Source organism: Poecilia reticulata, chromosome 20, assembly GCF_904066995.2.
Source record: "Poecilia reticulata chromosome 20, P_reticulata-male-v2, whole genome shotgun sequence".
In the NCBI taxonomy this organism is placed as follows: Eukaryota; Metazoa; Chordata; class Actinopteri; order Cyprinodontiformes; family Poeciliidae; genus Poecilia; species Poecilia reticulata.
This window is the reverse complement of record NC_088849.1, coordinates 4,074,457-4,095,902: the sequence shown is the minus strand read 5'-3', so window position 1 is coordinate 4,095,902 and position 21,446 is coordinate 4,074,457. Positions and strand designations below refer to the sequence as shown.

Sequence of the window (21,446 nt, the reverse complement as noted above, 5' to 3'; positions counted from 1 at the left end):
CCACTCCATCTGCCCCGCTGCTGTAAGCCCTCTGCTGCCGGTGCAAGCATCTTCCTGCTAATCGTTTCTGACTGGGTTTCATAAGCAACACTCTCGGTCCAAACTGGAAAGTTCATTCTGAGTGGCTGCATTCCCACAAGCAGCATCTAAAGTAGCAAAGTGCTCATTTTAAGCTTGTGGTTGTGGGAGAAGACTATGAAGGATGATTGAGTCTTTTTGAACTGTTTCAACAATTTTAAACACGTTTTGGGTCGTCTTCACTTTCCTTCCTACTGTAGAAGGAAAATCTCCTCCGTTCTAGTGAAACTCTGCAGTATTTCTTATTTATGTTTTTTTTTTTTTTTGCACCAGCATTGCTCTTTCTATAGTTCCATAAAATATTCATCAGAGAGCACGCACTGGAGGAACCATGCGGGCGGGGACGCGCTCGGAGACAGTCATCCCCCAGACAGAGTCACCCCGTCCTCCTCTTGACCCCAGTCCGCCGTACCACCCCGCCGTCCCCACTGCTGAAATAACCGCCGCCATTCGACGCCTGATTAAAACCTTCATCTGATCAAATCAGCCTTATTTATTCACAGCGCCAGAGGCCACGCGTGATTGGCTGAAAACTGGCATCAAGCTGTACTTGATTAGTGATGTCTGATGAGCTTCTTCCCGCTCCGGGTTGGGGGGAGAGGGGGAGGGGGCTGTTGATTTGGGCTGATGAGACTTAATCATGCTAATCAATGGGATGAAGGAGACGGTAGCAAGACAAATAAGAGACTGTCTCTTTGTAGCTGGGCGGCGTTCATGCCAACACTCAGAGCATCAGCTCCATTTAAATTGATTCTGATTATGTAACGTGTTGATGGTTTCACAACGGCTATTAATACCACTGATGAAACTCCTATAATAGACACTTGGATTTAATTTTTACCTCAAATTGTTGCACATTTCTTGACTGATGTTCAATTGTACCTTTAGAAATAATAAACAGAAAAAAGCATGTTTTCCTTTTTTGTATTGTTTGCAGTTTATGTCTGAGGAGGAGAAAACTCTCGATCACCTTTACCATGACATGAATCCACATTTCTCTGTTATTTCATCAGGCCAGTGTTTAAACATGCATGATGCTGAGCTGGATCTCATGTGACCGGCTGAGATGGTGGCCCGCCAAACGAGGCGAGGAAAAACAAAACAACCAACGATTGAGATCGCTATGAAAAAATGTCTCACTATATTCAGACGTGTGTCTCTGTTATTTATTTATTTTTTTATAACTCCTTGTTTTCAGTTTTATCTTTTTCAGCCTGAAATGAAATATAAACCAAACATAGACGACACGGATACAGCAGGCGTAAATCGCTGTCTTAAAACTGCACTAAAACTACCTGAACATTTGCCTGTTTTGTCACTTTAACAACAAAAATCTGAGTTTATTTTGTTATGAATTGCATAGTTAGAGCATGATGAATAGCTTGCAAAATTTTGATCACTAGAAATATGACAATGCTTTTCTATTCATATGCTCAGATGTCTCTTTAGTGGGGTCAGGTCTTTAACATCTTAATTTTCATTCGTAAATTACAAAACATTTTAACGCAATTAATCTTTTTGTTTGCTTACATACAAAAATTTCAAAAGCTGTACCTTTGTATTCATGTGTTTCTGGTAAATGTGACGCATTAGCAACATGTACCAAAAACATTGATGGACGACGAAGCTGTTTCTCTCGGCCCACTGGGCATTCATTTCTGTTTTAAAAACCAATCTGATTGGACACAGGGAAAGACTATTGTGTTCAAGTTAAGCTAAAAGGAGTTAGCCAACCAGTGAAGCTTTTCAAACCTAAAATATTCTCAATGATAAACATGTAGCAGCAGCACAGACGTCCACAATTTTAATGTCGGGGCTGACAGTCCAGATTTCTAAAGAAACTCCATGAATGACTCAGGATGAAACAACTGAAGAACCTGAATAACAATCAATATATTTGTTGTTGTGCTAATCTGTCTACTCATTCAGCAATATTTTTGTAAGATGAGTTTTTGAATTGAAAATATTGCTTTTTTTGTTGCTTTTGTAGTTTTTGATTAAAGTGAAATTCATTAATCACAGATCCTGTAATTAACTCGATCAAAAATTGAGTCCCCACCACTTCTCTAACGCAAATCCAGTTCAAACAGTTGATAAAAAAAAAGACTTTAGGTGTATAAAACTGCTGAAGCAAGACCACATAAAAGTTGCAGATGTAATTGAAGTGAAATAATCAAACATTGTGCTTTTCAGATTCCTGGTTGTAAAAAAATCAAACTCAAATAGTCCGTAAATTCCTTTCTCTAATCATTGTAAGACTATCACATGCTTTGCTCCTGTGTTTCTTTCATAGTAAATTGTGAGATTTTAACTCAGTTGTCCAGAACTGACTCTACATGCTTTTCAGGCACATGTAGTATACAGATGTTGCTCCACTTTGCCCTCAAGCAAACACGGTAGAAAAAAGAACCTCAGTTTGTCAGTTGTCAGTGAGCGAAGGAAAACGGGTCAAAATTGTTGTTTATTTGACACTAACAGTAATTTAAAGCTGCTGTGTGTTCTGGCGTGCAGGAATCTTAGACAGAGATCAGTTAAAGTGTTTGATGTGGAGTAAATGTTGATGAAATAGGCTGAAATGCTATTGTAGTGGAACAACATTTGCATAATCCTGGTTCTCAGAACAGTATCTCAGCAGAAGTGCACACCCCTTCGGATTCTTCAAAGCACCAAATCTAGCCCGGATTTTACAGGAACCCCCTCCTGCCCCATGCTAACTTTTCAAGCTGCTAATTAGACCCAGTTCTCCTGAAACAGATTACTGAAGCCTGCTGTAATGGAAGGAGGTGTGTGCCAAGTGCCAGTCAAAGGTACACTGTTAAAGACGAGTTCGGAGCGGCGACTGATGTGAAAATAAGGAAAATGCACATTTTAGTTGTTAAAATATTAATTCTGACCGGCTGATTGATCTGAGGATGTCAAAAATAATGGTTGGATTTGAACGTTTTGACCAGAAATGTGGCACCGGGGTGCTGCTGTTAGAAAAATGCAGCTTGAAAGTGCAGTTACGTAAAGCTACAAATAAAGATGAAGTTCAGAAAGAAGCGCTGAAGTTTGATTACTAATTCAAGAGATCAAGGTGGAACTGCGAGAGAGCTCTGTGTCTCGCTGCGCTGGCAGATGAAGAACAAGATCAATCCTGGAGTGAACTTTGAGGTGTTTTCTTCTCGGTGGGATGATTAAAGCAATACCGTGTTTCTCAGCTGACTTAGCTGACATGGCAGCAGAAGAGATATCAAGAAAAATTCTTGGCAAACTGTAAGAGTTGGATGTGGATCTTAATAGTTTCACAGTGTTTTTTTTTTATTTTTCAGCGTATCGCTGCCAAAAGGGAGAAAAGAAGCTGCAGAGGCAGACATGTTAGAACAAACACTTAACCCTGAAGTTCAGGTCCTCCGCTCAAACCAATCTGATCTGTTTCAAACACAGAACTGTGAAAGAGTTCTGTGAGGCCTTACAGGCCTCTTTAGTTTTGTTGATTTTCTTCTGCGTTTAAGCTTTCAGGTCATATTATAACCACACATAGATAACCTGCTTTTAAATTATATTTGTTAAAGAAAATCTACCTGAAAAACCTCCTACCTCAGTAGAACCTGTAAGAATATGAGAACTACAAGAATATGCTAAAAAGAATTTTTTAAAAAGCAACACATCATTACCTATTCTTAATTTAAAAAAAAACATAATCTTTGTAGTCATTTTCTGAAAATGGCCACAAATTCATTTTTAAGGCTTTAGGACTCCAGGAACAGTGGTGAACCCTCTAGCAGAGGTTAGTCCACAATGACTCCAAGACGGCATAAACAAAGTATCCAGGACGTCACAGAAGAACCCAGAACAACTTTAAAGCTCCACAAGCCTCACTTTCCTCAGCTAAGGTCAGTGTTTGATTCAACATTATGAAAGCCTGGGAACATTGGCATCTGTGGGAGAATCCCAAGGTGCAAACCACTGCTGACCAAATATAAAAGTTATTCTAACACAATATTTTGAGTAAGATTGTACGACTATGATTTTGTGACATGGATCTCACAAAATCAAAGTCTGGGGGCGTCTGGTGTTTTGAGCGGGATAACGATCCAAAGCTAGCCTTGTAAAGGCCAGCCTTTTCTTTTGCGCTTCACTTCGTCCAGACGGTCTGGACCCTCAGTGACTGAGAAACCATTATTTCCTGGAGGCGTGGTCTCTGTTGAGGTTTTAAACAATTGGATGTGATTTTACCCAATCGCTATCATTTGCATTATGCTTAGCAGAAATTGCGTGCGGGACAAACAACCCAGTAGGGAAAAGGCCACAGCGTCTTTGCCAAAAATAAAATGCCTTAAGAAGTCCTCTTGGGAGCGTGACCAACACAGACAGAACGGCTTTGTTGACGGCCATTACTAAGCTATAACCAGACTGTAATCCTAATAGAGCACAAAAAACAATGCCATCATCCACAACACCTCCTTCTGTTCACTGATAGGCCAGAATGAAATTCAACTGGCCAATTGAAATTGAGGTCAATGGGAGAAATCTCAGATGGAGCAGTGAAGGGAGATGAAAGACGATGGTCAGGCTCATCCAAAGCGCGCTAGCATGTCCAGCTCTGAATGACTCAAATAAAAAGAAGGTTTTTGAGTGACCTAGTAGAAGTCCAGACTTCAATCTGACTCCGTGGTGTGACGGTAAAAGCAGCCAGAGCTGAAGTTCCTCATCACACTCAACACGTCAGTTATTCCAAACTGTTGGTTGAAGTTGTTGCCACCAGGACAGCACAGCAAATGATTAGACTTAAGGGGTAATTACTTTTCACATGGTGGGTTAGAAGTTGGTTTAGATTTCATTTTTCACACAGAAAAAATAAAAAATAAAAAATTAATTGCAAACTGCATTTTGAGTTTACTCTGGTTATTTTCGAGCCCTAATATAATAAAGCGTATTGTGGTTAAGGAAACTGTATAAACTGGAACACAGGAGGTTAATGGTCTAGCTGTAGTGCAACTCAATAGCATGAAGTGACAATATCACAACCATTACAAACACACAACAGGCTGTGTAGAACTGAGGGAAGCTTAACAGTGGAAACAATAGATATGGAGGGTTATGTATGAAAGAAATCCAGCAGCCAATTCAACCTGCTGACCTTTCTGTCTGCTCAAGGTGGATTTTCCTCCCCACCTTTATTACTGCATTATTTGATAAGTAGGAACAAATTAGAAGAGTTTAAGTACATCTATAGAATTGTTTTAGACTGACTATGGTACATTTATGAGTATAAATATCATGTTTTGCTTACAAAGTGTCCTGAGATAACATTTGTTGTGAACTGACTTGAATTGCAGGAAGCTACATTGGACCAGGGGGGAAATAAATCTTAAAAACCCTCAGGTTTTACAATCAGAACACTTTTAAAATGCATTTTGATGGTGACAGAGAAGACTGAGGCCTGCGAAGATGTCTGAGTCGCTTCAGGCAGACCTTGAGCAATGTGGAGTGGAGCTTTCAGCACTCTGTGCTCCTCACACTGAGCCATGCATGGCTTTAAAAGAAAAAAAATTGATAATGGGACACCAGCAGTAGGAGTCAGAGCCAAAAATGGCTGAACTGTGTGTTTTGAAGGTGCTCAGAAATGAGAAACAACAACTTTGGGATGGGTTTATAATAATGTACCGACTGCAGCAAAGTTTAAATCTGTGGGTTTGCTGGGATCAGTGTGTGTATTAGTGATGTAGAACATAGGCTGCTCCATCATTATGATCATGATACAAAACCAAGGGTTGTAATTCAAATCTTTGTTTCCTAAAAAGAACATGTGACATCACTCTAATGCAGTGTTTCTCAACCTTTTTTGTGCCAGCGCCCCCCAGCCTTTATCCAGGTCCCTCACCGCCCCCCACCAAAGAATTTGTAGGCTATTTTGCACTGACCATTATTTTATTATTAATAGTACTATCACTATTGTAGATGTTTTGATTTGTATGCTTGTTTTTGTATTTATCATCAAAAATAATTTCCCAGAGAACAAAAAGCCATGGGAATAGTCCATTGCAAGTGTCAAGGAGTCATCAGCCTCATGACATTAACACTGACATAAAAAATAATATTGAAGAAATAAATATATCAAATCTAATTAAAAACATAAATAAGTGATAAGTTATTTACTGTTATGGCATGTAAGATATATTTATTTTCAGTACTAGATGTGGTCTCAACAAACCCATGACATTTCAACAATATTATTTTATCTTTTATCTGGAAATAGTGTGTTTATTCTTGCCATACAGTCTCTGTATTAAGTTTTGATCGAAAGGTCTTGCCATACCAGTTTATTCCTCCGTATTTACTTTAGTTTCTTAGTTTATTCTTGCATTTTGTTCTTCATTCATTTCCATTTAGTTTCCTTTGATTAGTATTATCCTCTCTTGGTTTATTGCTATGTCCACTTTAGTTTCTTTCCTGTTGCTAAATTTATTTTATCGTTTATTGACGGTCAGTAATCTTCACTCATCACCTGCTGCGCCGCCTAATCGTCATGTGTTGATTTTTCACTGTTTTGCGTCGAATTCTCTGTTTTTATACCATAATTCACATCTAGTTCGTTGCTTCGTTTTATGCTCTGCTTCTCCTGTTTCAGAGTTTTGCGCAATGTGCGCGTCGTTTTTTTTTTTAACGCCCTAAGGTGCAGGGAAACGGGGAAAAGGCAGACTGACATAAACCTTTTAAAACCACAGAAACAATTTCGGTCTTCTGATTATTGAAATTTAAAAGTGCTGTGGTACCGTTGTTCTATCACACCCATTTCATACCCGGCCACTTACAGCACCGGTATTAACGCTATAAAATGAATGCTCTCTATCGTGGTATCACCTATGGAGGGATTTCTCTATTTAGATGGGTTCATTTTTCAGAGGGAAACAAAGTGAGGGTATCGTGATTTTAGTAATTACATGTTTATAAGAGCGATTTTCTGTTGTCCTTCCATGGAAGCGGGCAGCTTTCAAATGGAAATAAAACACATTTTAATATAAGTTGCTGCATTGACATGATCACAGAACTGCCAAAACATATGTACAAAAATACCAGACAAAGTGAATCACAGCAAAGTCATCAGCCGGTGTAACGCTGAACTGATGCGGTGAAGCTACCAGTAGCAGAAGCGGAGCTGCGCCAAAGGCTCACAGACACTGAGGAGAAGGAGAAGAGCTGCCATCGATAACGTTGCAGCCAAGCATGATTTAATGTAACACAATACAGTTTTACCAAGTTACTCAAAGTCTAAACTGGTATTGTTGTGCATTTAAGGTGTAAAGTTTACCTTCGACCAAACGCCCCCCAAAGGAATCCCAGCGCCCCACTTTTGTAAAACTTTCTGCCAGCGCCCCCTGCCGTCCTCTGAACACACCCTGGGGGGCGGTACTGCTCATGTTGAGAGCCTCTACTCTAATGTATTTGTTTTAAATTCACAAGTGCATTGTGATAACAGGATCTTTCACTATAGCTAGACAACTTTAACGACACCAAATAACCACACAAAATACAGCTCTGGAATAATCAGTTTCTCTGATTTTTTGTTTTATAGTTTGAGTAAAATGAACATTGTTCTTTTATGCTATCAACTACTGACAAATTTCTGAAAATCCAAGCAAAATGTAGCATTTGCAGAATATGAGAAATGGTCAAAATAGCACAAAAGACATGTATTCAGAGCTCGAATAATGCAAAGAAAACAAATTTATATTCATAATGTTTGAACTCAGGAAGAGTTCAGAAATCAATATTTGGTGGAATAATCAGGATGTTTTCACTGGGGTTCAGTGCAGTGGGCTCTTCATTTTTACCAAACTAAAGAACTACAAAATTATGTCAGTAATATCCCTACTGAAATAAATCTTTGTTTAATTATTAAGAACTATTATAAAATGTAATCTGAAATAGCTCCATGTGTGAGTGTGTGACTGACCGGTCTCACGCTCAGTCACACTGGCATTACGTCCTGACGTGTTACACACTTACCAGATGGAAGAAAAAATAGTTTCCATCCACCCTGTCTCATTTAGGGAAAATCTCAATAATTCTGTTACTTTTTATCATGCTCTTGTTTAGACACACTGTCTCAAATGACTGGAGTATTGAAAGTACAGATACTTGGATTTGAGAATCAATTTTAAGACAGTAACGTCTGCCTGGTATCAGAAGTAATGATCCTTCAGTATCAATCCACAGGTCATCACTACCAGATGCTGCTGAATGTTTTTTGCCTGGCCTCAGCGGGTCCTTCTCCCATCCTGGACACATATTTTATTCTAATGCCTCTGACTTGTAGAAAGCGGGCTCCGGTCAGGCTTCAGAGGTCTGATAACTTTAATTTAATGCCCTGAACTGCCAGAGGAGTTTACAAGGCTACAAACTGGAAAAAAATGTCTCCCTGTTAGAGAAGTAATTGTAAGCTAGCAGTTCTTCTATCCCTGTTGACCTGCATGAAGCTGATCTCAGTTCAGATCCAAACTGATCTGTTTTCCATCTTACTCTTAGCTTCTTGCTCTCCAGCTGTCAGGGCAGTTATCTACAGCTACCGGCTCCCTGCAGCCTTTCAGCGATGCTCCATTGCCCACAATAACTTGGTTTTGTCTAAAAATGAAACAATTTTATTAATCATAACAGGTATCTTATGTTTTTCTTTACTGGATTCTTTTTCCACCTCAGATAATTTGGGTAAAAACTAAGTAGCTGATTATTTCAACCTTCAGCAGAGCGAAGAGACGGCCTCTGTAAGACGGCCTGGCTGTAGAAGAAGACCTCCAACTCCAAGGAGGAAGAGGATGTGGTGATTTTGAAAGACACAATAAATAATCTGAGTCACAAGAAGGCTAAGATATTGCATATTCTGGAGTTCTCACACTTAATGAATGTTATTTAGAATATGTATCAGTCATTTAACTTCATGGAGGTGATGATGGCTGTAGTTGATGTTTAGACTGGAAATCTCACACAGCAGCATGAGACATCTACAGATGGATCTGAACCCATAAAGAGTTGAGCAAAGACAAAAAATAATATTTATTTGTGTTTCTGAATATTAAATGTTTTATGTTCTAACAAGAAAATTAATTTAAAAAAATCACCTTCATAGAAAACAGGATTTTTTTAAGAATGTGAAAATTGTGCTTTAGCTTGATTTACAGTATTTGGCGATAATGTAACAGTATTCTGAACAAACATGAGCAGTATGTTGTTGGAACATTAAAGTTATAACTTTATAATATAATATGGAGCCATTTTCTTCCCTGTTTCCTGGCTGGCAGCTCCACGCTGCCACAGTTCTTTGTTCTGATAATTGCTATTTTTCCTTTCTTGTGTATCCATGCTTTCTGCATCTGTTCCTTCTCAGAGGAAATTAGCAGCGGAGTTGGCTGGAACTCTGTCATCATCCATTACACCAGCAGCTGTATCCCTGTGACCTCCATTCACAAGCGCTGATCATCCGAGTTGTGACTTGGCACATGTCTATGCTGAGCTACAGCTGAGCTACAGTTAGCGCTCTATTCCAGCTCACTTCCAGTCCTGATGTGTGTGCCACACTCCTGAAGGATTCCTTAGCAAGTTTCCAAGAAAATAATAATAGTGATATGAAAAACCTCTGCACTTTTCTAAATTAGTAAGCAAAACTTTATGGAAAAAACCCTCTTTAATTCTTGTGGGACTGTCTTGATGTTGATACCATTTGTGGTCATTTTGTCAGCAAAGTGAGCAGAAGCCTGTCAGTGGGAACAGGAAGTGGAGACGTTTCCTGGTGATGTTTTAAATCTGCTGCCAGAAATGACAGCATAACTGAATTCAGCTGCTACAGCAGACATGACCAGAAATGTTCCAATTGATTTTATTGTTGACTTCTTATTTACCTGTTTGAGGTTTCTGTAAATGTTGGGTTACTTGTGGTGTACCACAGGGTTTCATGTTTCTCTTTCTTTCAGTTTTCTGCAGCAGCGTAACCCCTGACTGAGGCCGTGGGGCTTCAGTCAGGGGATTCAACAGACGTCAACTATACCTGAACAACACAACACTACACATGATGTGCAGGACAATGCAACATCTATGCACCACACCAACCACAGGCATCCAATAATATGACAATAAATACAATATTCCAAGTAAAGCAAACAATCAGCCCAACATTGTATATATCAAATAATATTTCAAAGTATATTTTCACAAAATACACATGCAACTGCGTACACATTGAACAGTCAGCAATTTAGCAAAACAGACTTGCAAGCCAAACACCTGCAGTCAGATAAATAAATATAACATTAAAATAACATCAGTTATGCCAAACGTTACCAATTTCATCATAAACTGAAAGTGAATCAGGCAGGCTGTGTGTTAAACTTCCAGCTTTAACTTGATATTTTTTCAATCCAACCTTTTAAAAGTTTTGCCACTAACAATGGCAGTCCTCCTTTTGTCTCCAGCTGAACTCATTCCAACCCTTCCTTTCACTTAGGACTGCAGTGATTGCTAACTCTGTTCTTTCCCTCCTTTGTATCATCCCTCCTGTCACCGATGGCTGCAGGCAGCCAGAGATGTTTGCCAAATAAGATGTCTTTGGATTCAGCTCAGGGGAGGTTGTTATGAAAATACACAACCGAATATAATTTCTGTCGAGCCGAGGGTCCATTAATTTGAGCTTAAAAGTGAATCTGTTTGCAACAAGCTGCCACAACAGTGCTTCCCCATTTCAAATAACTTGCAGTCTTTGGTAATTGCTTTGTGCCCTGAGTGGAATGGATGCGAGCTCATGATTGAATGCACAGTAGGTATTGATCAGAGAAGGGAGGATATCTGGAGGTTTCTATGCAGAAATAATACTTCACTGATGCCAGCTGGGATAATTCTCCAAACTACGCAAATAGTCAACAATTTAGATTACAGCTCTCAGGATTGACTTCCTGGTGTGAAACTGTTGGCAACAAGCTGCTTGATTTTTCCTGGGGGAAGGATTCAGAGCACTGGCATATGCTTACTGTTTAACCTCATAAATACAGCTCATAATAAAGCTTGATTTTGTATTTTCTTCTTTCTGCTGGCTAATTTTGCTGTTTCATTATGGTGAGGCGAACCCGCAGCAGGGCCTCGTTGTATGGGCAGTGGCTCCGCTGTGGCTCCGCTGTGATTCTGAGGCTGATCAGGGTGAATTCAAACACATGAAGGTTTCCCAAGGCTTCGCTGTGGATAACATTATTCACCACTGACTCACAGTAGAAAACTGTTGTTCCTTTGAATCTGAGTAGTGTGCAACTTCCTGTGTGGAGTTGGCATGTTCTCCTTCTGCACTAGTTGGTTTCCTCCCAGAGTCCCAGAGTAAGATCTGCTGGCTGCGTAGTGGTGATGACCTTTGACCTTTCCAGGGTCTGCATGTAAGGCAGGTACGGCAAGATAAAATCAGATATTTAAAAGGGCGATACTCAGGCTTGTCACCATTGCAAATTTTTGCTGGATGATAAATTGTCCCAAAAATTAGAATATTGTTGTTTTGAGACAATTTTCAAGTAACATAACGGTAATGGCATAACAATAATAATAATAATAATAATAAAAAAAAAAAAAATAATAAATAATAATAATAATAATAATAATAATAATAATAATAATAATAATAATAATAATAATAATAATGTAAGAACACATTCTCAAGTATCAATAAACTTTAAATTTTTATGAACATTTAAACACTGGAACTGGAAGATATTTTACATATTCAAAATAAATAAACAAAACAGAAACAACAAATAAAATCAATTATGAAGATTCTGTAAGCAAAGTTGTCCTCAAAAAAAGGAAAGTTGAGACCAGAGCACCAAACAGAAGTTTGATAGAAAGAGAGAGAAAAACAATAAATCAATCAAATGAAAATTATTGAGATTGTTTTAACTTATCATGTGATTAATTGATTTATAATGACAGTGGCACATAGTTCTGTTTTACACTACAATCAAGTGACTAAAGCTGTTTCCATTACAACTGTTCATAAAACTTTGACAGCTCTTTGCCCATATGGAAAAAAACACAGTGTTGCACTAGTGGTGTTTCCATTAAGAAAGAAATGCAAATAAAATCTCAGATGACGTTTGTTCACATAATAAGTCATTAAAAACCATGTTGCACTGTGATCCTCCAACTACTTCCTGTCTTCTTCTTCATGTGTTACGCCAATGGAAACATCCAATTGTTAATCATGGGACTGGTGTGGTGTGAAAAAAATGTTTCCGTTGTAGTTTTGAAAGATAAACCAATTTCGATATGGCCATAAAAATCACCCCATCCTAGAGCCAAAACGTTTTATTGAAAAAATTGTTTATTCAAACAAAAATCACTTTTGTTTCAAAAACAAAAGCGATTTTGTTTTTGAAATGTCAAATTAGACAATTATATGGACAGTGGAAACACAGCTTATGTTACCTTCAGTTGTTATGAAAAAAATCTGTATATCAAAAACAACATAAAATAAATTAAACTTTCAAATTTTCAAAAAATTCAAATTTTCAACTTTCTTCTTAAGATAATGCATTGATTTTGCATAATAGTCTTTAAGCATAACATGTAAAAACAATGTAAATTCTTTTCCCTTCACTGCCTGACACAAAATCAGACTAAATATTTATTGCTTCAGGTCCGTTAGAATTTGCTAAATTACTTTTATTCTGCTGAAAGTCAAAATGATGAGATCACATTGACATTATATGTTTTCACATCTGATAATCTTGGTTCACTAGGAATTAAAATGATAATATTTCCAGCTGCTGTGGTTCTCTGACCAACCAAACCCTGTGATCAACCTGTTCCCCTCCTTGCCTGTGGTGGCGCTGCACCAAGATCCACTAAGGAAAACAACATATAAACCCTTTGAAGACACTGAATGCATCTTCCTTCTTCACAAAATGGACACAAAAATGGAGTGGCTTTAGATTTTAGTGCTTGGAGGATTTTTCTTCTGTCTTTGTCTAAAGTGATTTTATGAAACTAGAATTGAAGAATCTTAATTTAATCTAAGTTTTCTTAGTGTGTATCAATTCCTCAAGCCAACACAGATCCCCCTCAGTTCAGTGTTCATGGGTCAACTTATATGCAATTTTTTCCGTGAAATTTAACTCCAGAAAACTTTAGACATTGTTTTATAGAACATATCTAAAAGATTCAGATGAAAATTACACCTAAGCACAACACTAGATGTTAGTGTGAGCAGAAGTTATCGTATTCACACATTAAAGTATATTTGATATTTAAGTGTTTTTAGAGGAGGGTCTAATATTTGTGGTCCTTAATGCCTCTGAATACCTGGACTCCACTTTGCATATTATGTCTGTGAATTCTGTAACATTTTATAGTGAGTTTTGTTATGCTGGTTAAATTCTGACATTTCATTTATATTCTCAACATTATGAAAGTCTTAGGGCCGTACTCAGGCTACCTTTGAAGAAAACTCTTGCTAATGCAGAAGGATTATGAGAACGATTCCTTGCCATGATGCCCTCGTGTCGACATGAACAGGCTTTGCACTCCTGTGTCTTGGTATTACTTGTTTACTACAAGCTAAAGAAAAAACAATCAGCTATGTTGGACACAGAGACCAGGATGATAAGTGTCGCTATGGAGGAAAGCAGACAGACAGACAGACAGACAGTATTAGAAACAAACACATTACCTCTGAATATTGACTGTTCAGATGTGACACATGAACCGGAGTTAAACTGGTTTGAGAGTAAAGACAGGATATTAATTTTGCTCAAGAACAATCGTCTCATTCTTTATTATATTACCATTAATAGATGGGCGTAGAAACGTAAATCACGCAGATGCATGGTTTATTCATCTCATCCTCTCTCATAAGAAATGCAACAGCATTTCTTGGACTTTTCTTCCCAGCAGGATGCTTTTTTATTTCACCATCACAACACATCAGTCATACACTTGTTTTCTTGTATACTCATAAATATTCTTTTCCTCCTGCTTATTGTCTATGCGCATATGCTTTGCCATATCGTCTTTGTCAGGTTTCTGCTCTGCACAAACACAAGGCTTTCTGACAGACACGGAAACCTACTTACAGCCAGAGGTAAGGAGATCCAGGACTTTTAATGGATGGACGCGGTAAAGACGTGGCATCGTCTTTATGCCGAAATATGAAAAACATTTTAGGTTGTCTGAACACGCAAAGGCACTTCAGAGACATCAATGAGGCTCAGAGTTGACTTTATGTTCACTGATATGAGCTGTGGTCTTTAAAAATACTTCATTTATCCCAAAAGGGGAGTTAGATGTTGTTGTAACACCTGGTACAAAAACACGATCATATCCATCCACCGTTTAGGAAGGTGGGACTCATTCATCAGCTTGATTGTGGAATATAACGTCTGTGACAACAACAGCTTCAGTTCTCAACAGCTCCTCAGCACACTGGGGAGTTTTGACAGATAATAAAGCCATAATTATGTATATAAGTGAGGGAGAAATTAATTGAAAACACACAATGTTGCTCTGGGTCATAGTTAACCTCTGATTTATGAAAATAGTCATGGAACTCTGTTGAGTTGAGCTGGAAGAAATGCAGGACTTTCTGTCATGACTCCAGTATACACGACCCAGTCTTTGGTAGGAAGAAAGTGTCTACAATGGTCAGTGCAGTCATCACCTTTATTCGGTTATTTTTTTATACTATGAGACACAGCAAGATATTATATAAAGATCCCTAAAAACTTGGTCCAGTCACACCAGGAGTGGACAAGTCTGACTTTCATGGGTCATGCACAAAAGGAACATCTGGCATAATGTTTATTATGAGTCTATTTTATTTTATTATTTTTTTTATGTGCTGAGGTGAGATTGTTATAGACCAAGTTAACCATTCGAGTATAAGAACCTTATACCAACTGTGACACGTAGACAAAGTGTCCTGATTTTCGGATGCTTCGTTTTAGAGGAAGTGAGCTCACCTCTGACTAGTTATGAAATGGCTAAAAATAAATTTTAAAATAGCATGTAAGTTGATTTCTTATGTTAATTCAGAGAGGTTAAGTCACCTTCTCTAAGGGTAAACAACAGAGATTACACATTAAAAAGGGAACAAAATAAAAGACTGAATATTGATATAATTATATTTTTATGTCAAGCAACAATTGTTCCTCAGAGGTCAGTGCTGGTGTGTTTCCCAGGTAACACACTGATCCTCCAGACCAGCAAACTGTCAAGATCCCTGCTTTACAATCACATGCAGGCATAATGCCAGGTTGGAAATAAGTTCTGAAGTTAGTCTGGAAGAAGTTCATACTGAACCATGTGTTAATGGACAGAACTATAGAGCCATTAAACTGACTGGTAGTGTTTGAGGTTTTACTCCTTCAGGAGTCAATCAATGGGAAATGTTTAGCTAAAAGCACATTTTGTTGTTATGGAGATAAGTTCTTATTATTTGAAAAAACTGTGGCGCAGGACAAAGTTAGGGCTGCATTTTCCCTTCAGCCTGCGACAAATCTCCCTATTATAAATAGACGAGCAGCAGCAGGTAATGAGGAGACAGTTGTGTTTCTAGCCTAGCAGCTCAGATGGTCATTAGAGTGCTTAGGGTAGCAACCCCAGGAACAGCTACTGTCAGCCAGCCAGAGGACATGGCTGTCACCCATGATGAGCTCCAAAGGCTCCCTGCCAGACACAAATAGTCTGCGATGCACTGAAACATTTTCTGTTTCAGAATGTTTCAGTGCATTAATGCAAATTCCCAACAGGGAAACAGGATTAGTCTGCTGTTTTATAATCCAATCTTTTAGAATAATTAGACTAACAGTTCCAATGATGGCTGCCGCAGGCGTTCATTGGGTCTGCACAGCTTCACTACAGACCTCCGTCCCGTCCATCAAGCAGATCAGGGTAAATGTTTGTGAGGCTTTTTCTGAAAAACTGTTTTTTATGATCAGCATTACGTGTTGATTGGCCCAGCGAGCTGAAGTTGATGTTTCCATGTTACAACCACAAACTTTAATTTGGTTTTATTGGAACGTGATGAGAGCATTTTTACCGTTTGTTCAAATAAAAATCTGAAAAGTGTGGACAGTTGGCCCCCTTCAATCTGATACCTTGAAATAAAACCCAGTGCATCTAACTGTCTTCACTTCACATTGCATCCACCAAGAAAGTCCATCTCAGTATAAGCACAGCAGTTCTGTGAAGTTTGTTCTACCTGACTATTGGGATAGCTGGTGAGCGCTCTGTCGGCCATGTTTGTTTACTGTGAACTCACGTTTGGTTTTGCGAGATTCCTGTGAAATTGGTCTGTGTGTAGTGCGTTGCTCCTGCCATGTGGCTCCACATCACACACTATACAACCAATCCTGTTAGATCTAGGGTGTTCTAATCACAGTGGGTCTCTCAGGTTTTGGAAATGGTCCGTCAAATTTAAAATCAGTGCGGCATTAGAGAACATTAGTCAACCAACAGCCTCCCCACTGTGAAGAAACATGATGGCACCATCCGGCAGGGAGAGATGGATGATGTGGGTTTTTTCACAAATCCGCAATGGTAGAAGTTTTTTCACATCACATGAGCCACATGATCAACAACCAGATGTTACTACTGATGCAAACCATAAGGAAGAAGAGAACAGAAGTAGTTGGGGGATGATGGCACAGCATGTTTTTGATATCTTATCATGTTAATAAACATATTCAAGTGTGATTTTATTTGTGTTTCTTATTTAAAGAAAGTACTGCAATTAAAAATTTGTTTTTTCTTTTCACATTAGTGGAATACAAATAGAGTTTTGTGCACAAACGCAGCTGGTGTGACTGACTTTGCACAGAAGAGTGAGCTAAAACTTGACTATGGATGTAGAATACGCCCATCCCACCCTGAGGAACTCCTTTCAGGCTGTCAGAGGGACGGCACAAAATCACTTTAAAATGATCTGTTACTTAAAGATTCATGAACTGTGACTACAATACACCCTCATTACACACCAATACATTACAAAAGGTATTTTTCTCACTGCACAGAGGTCTACTCTGGGCTTTTCATTATTTCCGTCACAGAGGCCTCTGCACAGGCATAATCTAAAAGCCTGATTGAAGAACTCTTGGCTGTAATTAAATGATAAGGTGTTTATGCAAATATATCTGATTTTTGTTGGTGGCAAGGCAGCAGCTTGTTTGAATGAGGGGGTTGAGTACAGATCATTGATTAAAAAGAGAGTCTAATAGTGTCACCCACTTGGTTTCTGTGGGTAAGACACTCACTTCCTCACCTTATCAGTTTGGCAGATTAGCTGTGAAAGTAATACCGATGCAGTGAATGCCATCAGATATGTTTTAATAGGAACTGTGACGGCTGGAAATTTGCAGTCAGACGCCAAGGCGATGTAAGCGAAAGTGGGCAGAGCGCCTGCTGGTTTTCTGTCGCTCTCATCAGTCATTAAGGAAGCGGCTCACTCCAGTATCTGCATGCTGCCTTTGGCAGCAGTGGCGTCTCTGACTTTCTGAGATGAAGACAATTTGTTTCACTTTTATTTGCTTAAAGTGTCTGTAAAACTTTAACAGTGGTCAAGATTTAAGCTTTGGGTTCAGATCACCAAAGAGAGAGATGGATGCTTTCTGGACCCTGAATGTGTAAAACGTCATAAACGTTACATTTGCTTTAATGACAGCTGATCCCTCCAAACTGTTGTTTGACAACACACTTCTGGCCTAGACTGAAACCCGACATGAGTATAAAGTCTGAAGTTGCCATCAGCTCTTCTAACTAGCCGTCATGGGAGAACCATCGAATGGTGAACTCCATGTGTGAGATCCATGTAAGAGGTGACATGCCTGAGAATTGGAAGAAACCCTTCATGGAGCATCACTAGCTGCTTTTTCATTGACAATAAAAGTGCACAAATTGAAATTACGATAAATTAATGTTTTTCTACAAGGTGGTTTTTCAGTCACATTTTGTTTTTGTAGGGGTTTTTATCAGACAATGTCCAGCTGGCTCCACCAGAACTCTCTTTACATCACAGTTCATAAAAAGTTGTGTGTTCCGTAAAATGGCAGACTACAATTTCCCCAAAACGCCACATATGTAGCCACCCCCACGTCGCTCCAATGCCTGCATAAGACACCAAAGTCTCCTCTGATTGGCTGATGAATGATGAGCGCTAGCACCATGATTCCATTATGAATATATCTTATGTATCTATCTGTCGCTGCCATGATGTTTTAATGATTTATTGCATGAACAAGCTTATTCATGCATGATTTTAATTTACTTTCTTATGTAGTGGAAACACAGCTGCATCCATCCAACTGTCTTGCCCTCAATGAGTTCTCGGTTCACAGACAGAAATCCATCCATCCATCCATCCATCCATCCATCCATCCATCCATCCATCCATCCATCCATCCATCCATCCATCCATCCATCCATCCATCCATCCATCCATCCATCCATCCATCCATCCATCCATCCATCCATCCATCCATCCATCCATCCATCCATCCATCCATCCATCCATTTTCTATACACCCTTGTCCCTTAGTGGGGTTAGGAGGGGTCAGACAGAAACCTTGAAGCCCAAATTATTTGAATCTGGCCTTCCTTCCAATTGTGCATATTTCACCTATGTGTACTAAACTACATGTTGGTGTGTCGTCACAGCATTTGCTCCTTGAGATGTTGGTTGGAGCTCTGAAGAAGTCAGGAAACGTACAAGTTGCTGCAGTAATAAGTGGACAGAGTAAAAGGCCACTCCCCAAAGCGGACGTCGGACACGGACATGTTTATGACCACGTTTGGTGTCGCACAGTAAAGCACTTGGTGTTCACATGGAACTGTTTGGTACACATTGAGCTTCAGCCAGACCGTTACTTCCTGCCGTAACAGGTGGAGGAAAGAAACAGGTCTAGATTGTGGAAATGTAGTAGTGCAGTTCACCATGTGTCAGTCTGTGGGTCTAAAGAGCCGTTGTCCCTCTGGAAGCTGGACCTATTTAACTTAATTTATCTCCCATCAATAGCTTCAACGTCCATGTTGAAGAAAAGCCTCCCCTTAGCATAATAGTGCCACCACCATGTTTCACAGATGGATAGTGTGAAACATAGTCCTCTACCACACAGGTTTAGTTTTGGTATCATGTGCCCACAGCACATTTTAAGTTATTTTTAATGATAGAAATTCCACTTTATAACTTGAGTTGGACGGCCATAAAAAACCTAAAATACATCCGATTTTGGTTGTAACATGGCAAAATGGGTCCAAGGGGTAGAAATACTTTTGAAAAGCTCTTTATACTGTGAAGCTGGGAACATATTTTAACGGCCAGTAAAGGGTCCCTTGGGACCTTTCTGGCATTGGACACTGCATCAGCATTGGACCATGACAATTTAATCAACATTCAGCGTTCCATGTGAAGCTGCATTGATTCCTTCTATTCTGCTGGACCACAGTACTGTTATATCCCTTTATCACTCCAAACCTCTCTTTAAAATGTCAGTTTTTAAAAGTTAATGTCCTTCAGTTCATTGTATTTTACTGAGATGTGAACTCATAGTAATGCCTGAAAGAGTCTCACCATATACTGGGACACAGTTTTTGCATCCTGAACAGGGACAGCACACCTGCAAATGAGCAACACAACCCTGCAAATTCTGCTACTGTAGTCTGTGTTAGGGGAATTCATCTCATCATAATCATCCATCACCTCTTTCATCCTTTTAGGTGGTCAGCATGATGAATTTGTGTTTACCCCCACCCCCAGTAAAGCACAACAGAAACGAAAACAATTTGCTCATAAAAAATGACCTAATAGGAACCTTGTCATTTGACTGGGAAATGGAGAACAAGCTTCACATGGACTTTGTTATGCAGGAATATCATCACACTGTTTCCTCTTATGTAGAGCAACCTTGAAAATGTTCCACTGAGTGCTAATTGTGCTGATTAAAACTGAGTCTTGTTCTCAGGTTGAGTACAGATCTATTTTATTGCTTATTTGGGTGTTGATATGAGACCATAACTTTAGTTGGGTGAGCATGTTTTATTTGGGACTAATGGAACCCCAAAAATCCAACATTGCTTTTGAACAAGCTGAGCAAAAGGATTAAAGCATTGTTCACATTCCTAACAAAGACCTCACAGGCTCCTAGCATGGACATGAATACATAGAGGCCTCATGAGTCCTACGTCACGTTGCCGCCATATTGAATGTGGCAGCGGAGAAAGTGGAGGTCCCTAACTTATGTGCTGCATTGGCTTGTTTCTACCATTTTTAGTACAAACTGGATCCAGAGACTGCAAATGATCCAAAGGAATGCTAAACAGGAAGTGCTAACTCAATGACTTCCGGTTTCCACATTTTCAAAACTGAATGAACAATGTAAAATACATTAAAAATAGTGTCACATTGAACAAACAACAACTGTTCTTTAAAAGACAGAACACCAGTCATGTCTAACTATGGGTGGATTGTAACACACACCTAAAATATTGGTGAATAATAACATTGCAAAAGATCATCTGCAAATTCTTATGACAGAAACACTAAAATCACCAGTAACAGGAAAATATATAATTCAAAAATAAATGACTGAATTAATGATTCATTTTAAGTTTTACAGTAAAATGGGTTTAGGTCAAAGCTCCAAATATTTCAGTGTTCAAAATATTCCTTAAAAAGGAATATTTAAGGAATTACAACGTTGTTTCATCACTAGTGATGAAACAAAGATCTCACATACCTTCTTTCTGATGATGGAAAGAAATGAAGAAAAACAATGACACAATGTGAGGGAATGAAGCGAAACAAGGCGAAAAAAGGAGGATGATGGCGTGACATGATTTTTAATGACTTATCTCATAAACAAACTTATTCATGTGTAAACTTAATTGTGTTTCTTATTTAAAGGAAATACGGCAATTGCAAAATGGTGTTTTTCGACACCAGCGGAATATGGACAAAGTTTTGGAAACACAAGAGGGAAAGTAGTCATAATAATATGCCTGATCACTTGTATATTTCACCTGTACTAAGTTCTGGCCAGTCCCAAGATTTTCTATTCTACCAATACAACAGACCAGAGGAGTGAAAATAACATCATCAGACTAATTTCTTCCGTTGACTTTACTGTGAGCTCCTGAGCAAAGTCTAACATTGTGACTTTGAAAGGTGTATTTTCACTAAGTCATCAATACATTTATCACTCAGGGAGTGAACACATTCATCTCCAGACAACCTTAAGCTGTCCTTTCATGGCATTTCAACGGTAATCAAGAAAAAAGTGCAGTGGCAGTGAAAGAGATGCGGAGAGGCAGTTTGAAGCAGAACAGAGTGAAATCTGGGCTATAAAACATTAGCTTACCATCAGGGAGAA

The 21,446-nt window shown here is 38.9% G+C and overlaps 1 long non-coding RNA gene across 1 annotated transcript; it reads left to right on the top strand.

The window, feature by feature from the left end:
* Positions 1-3,756: 3,756 nt before the first annotated feature.
* Positions 3,757-8,937, top strand: LOC103482368 (uncharacterized). The gene is made up of 3 exons (XR_014085438.1): positions 3,757-3,953; positions 8,590-8,718; positions 8,805-8,937. It is a non-coding gene; the product is annotated as an uncharacterized LOC103482368 (long non-coding RNA).
* The last annotated feature ends 12,509 nt before the right edge of the window (positions 8,938-21,446 follow it).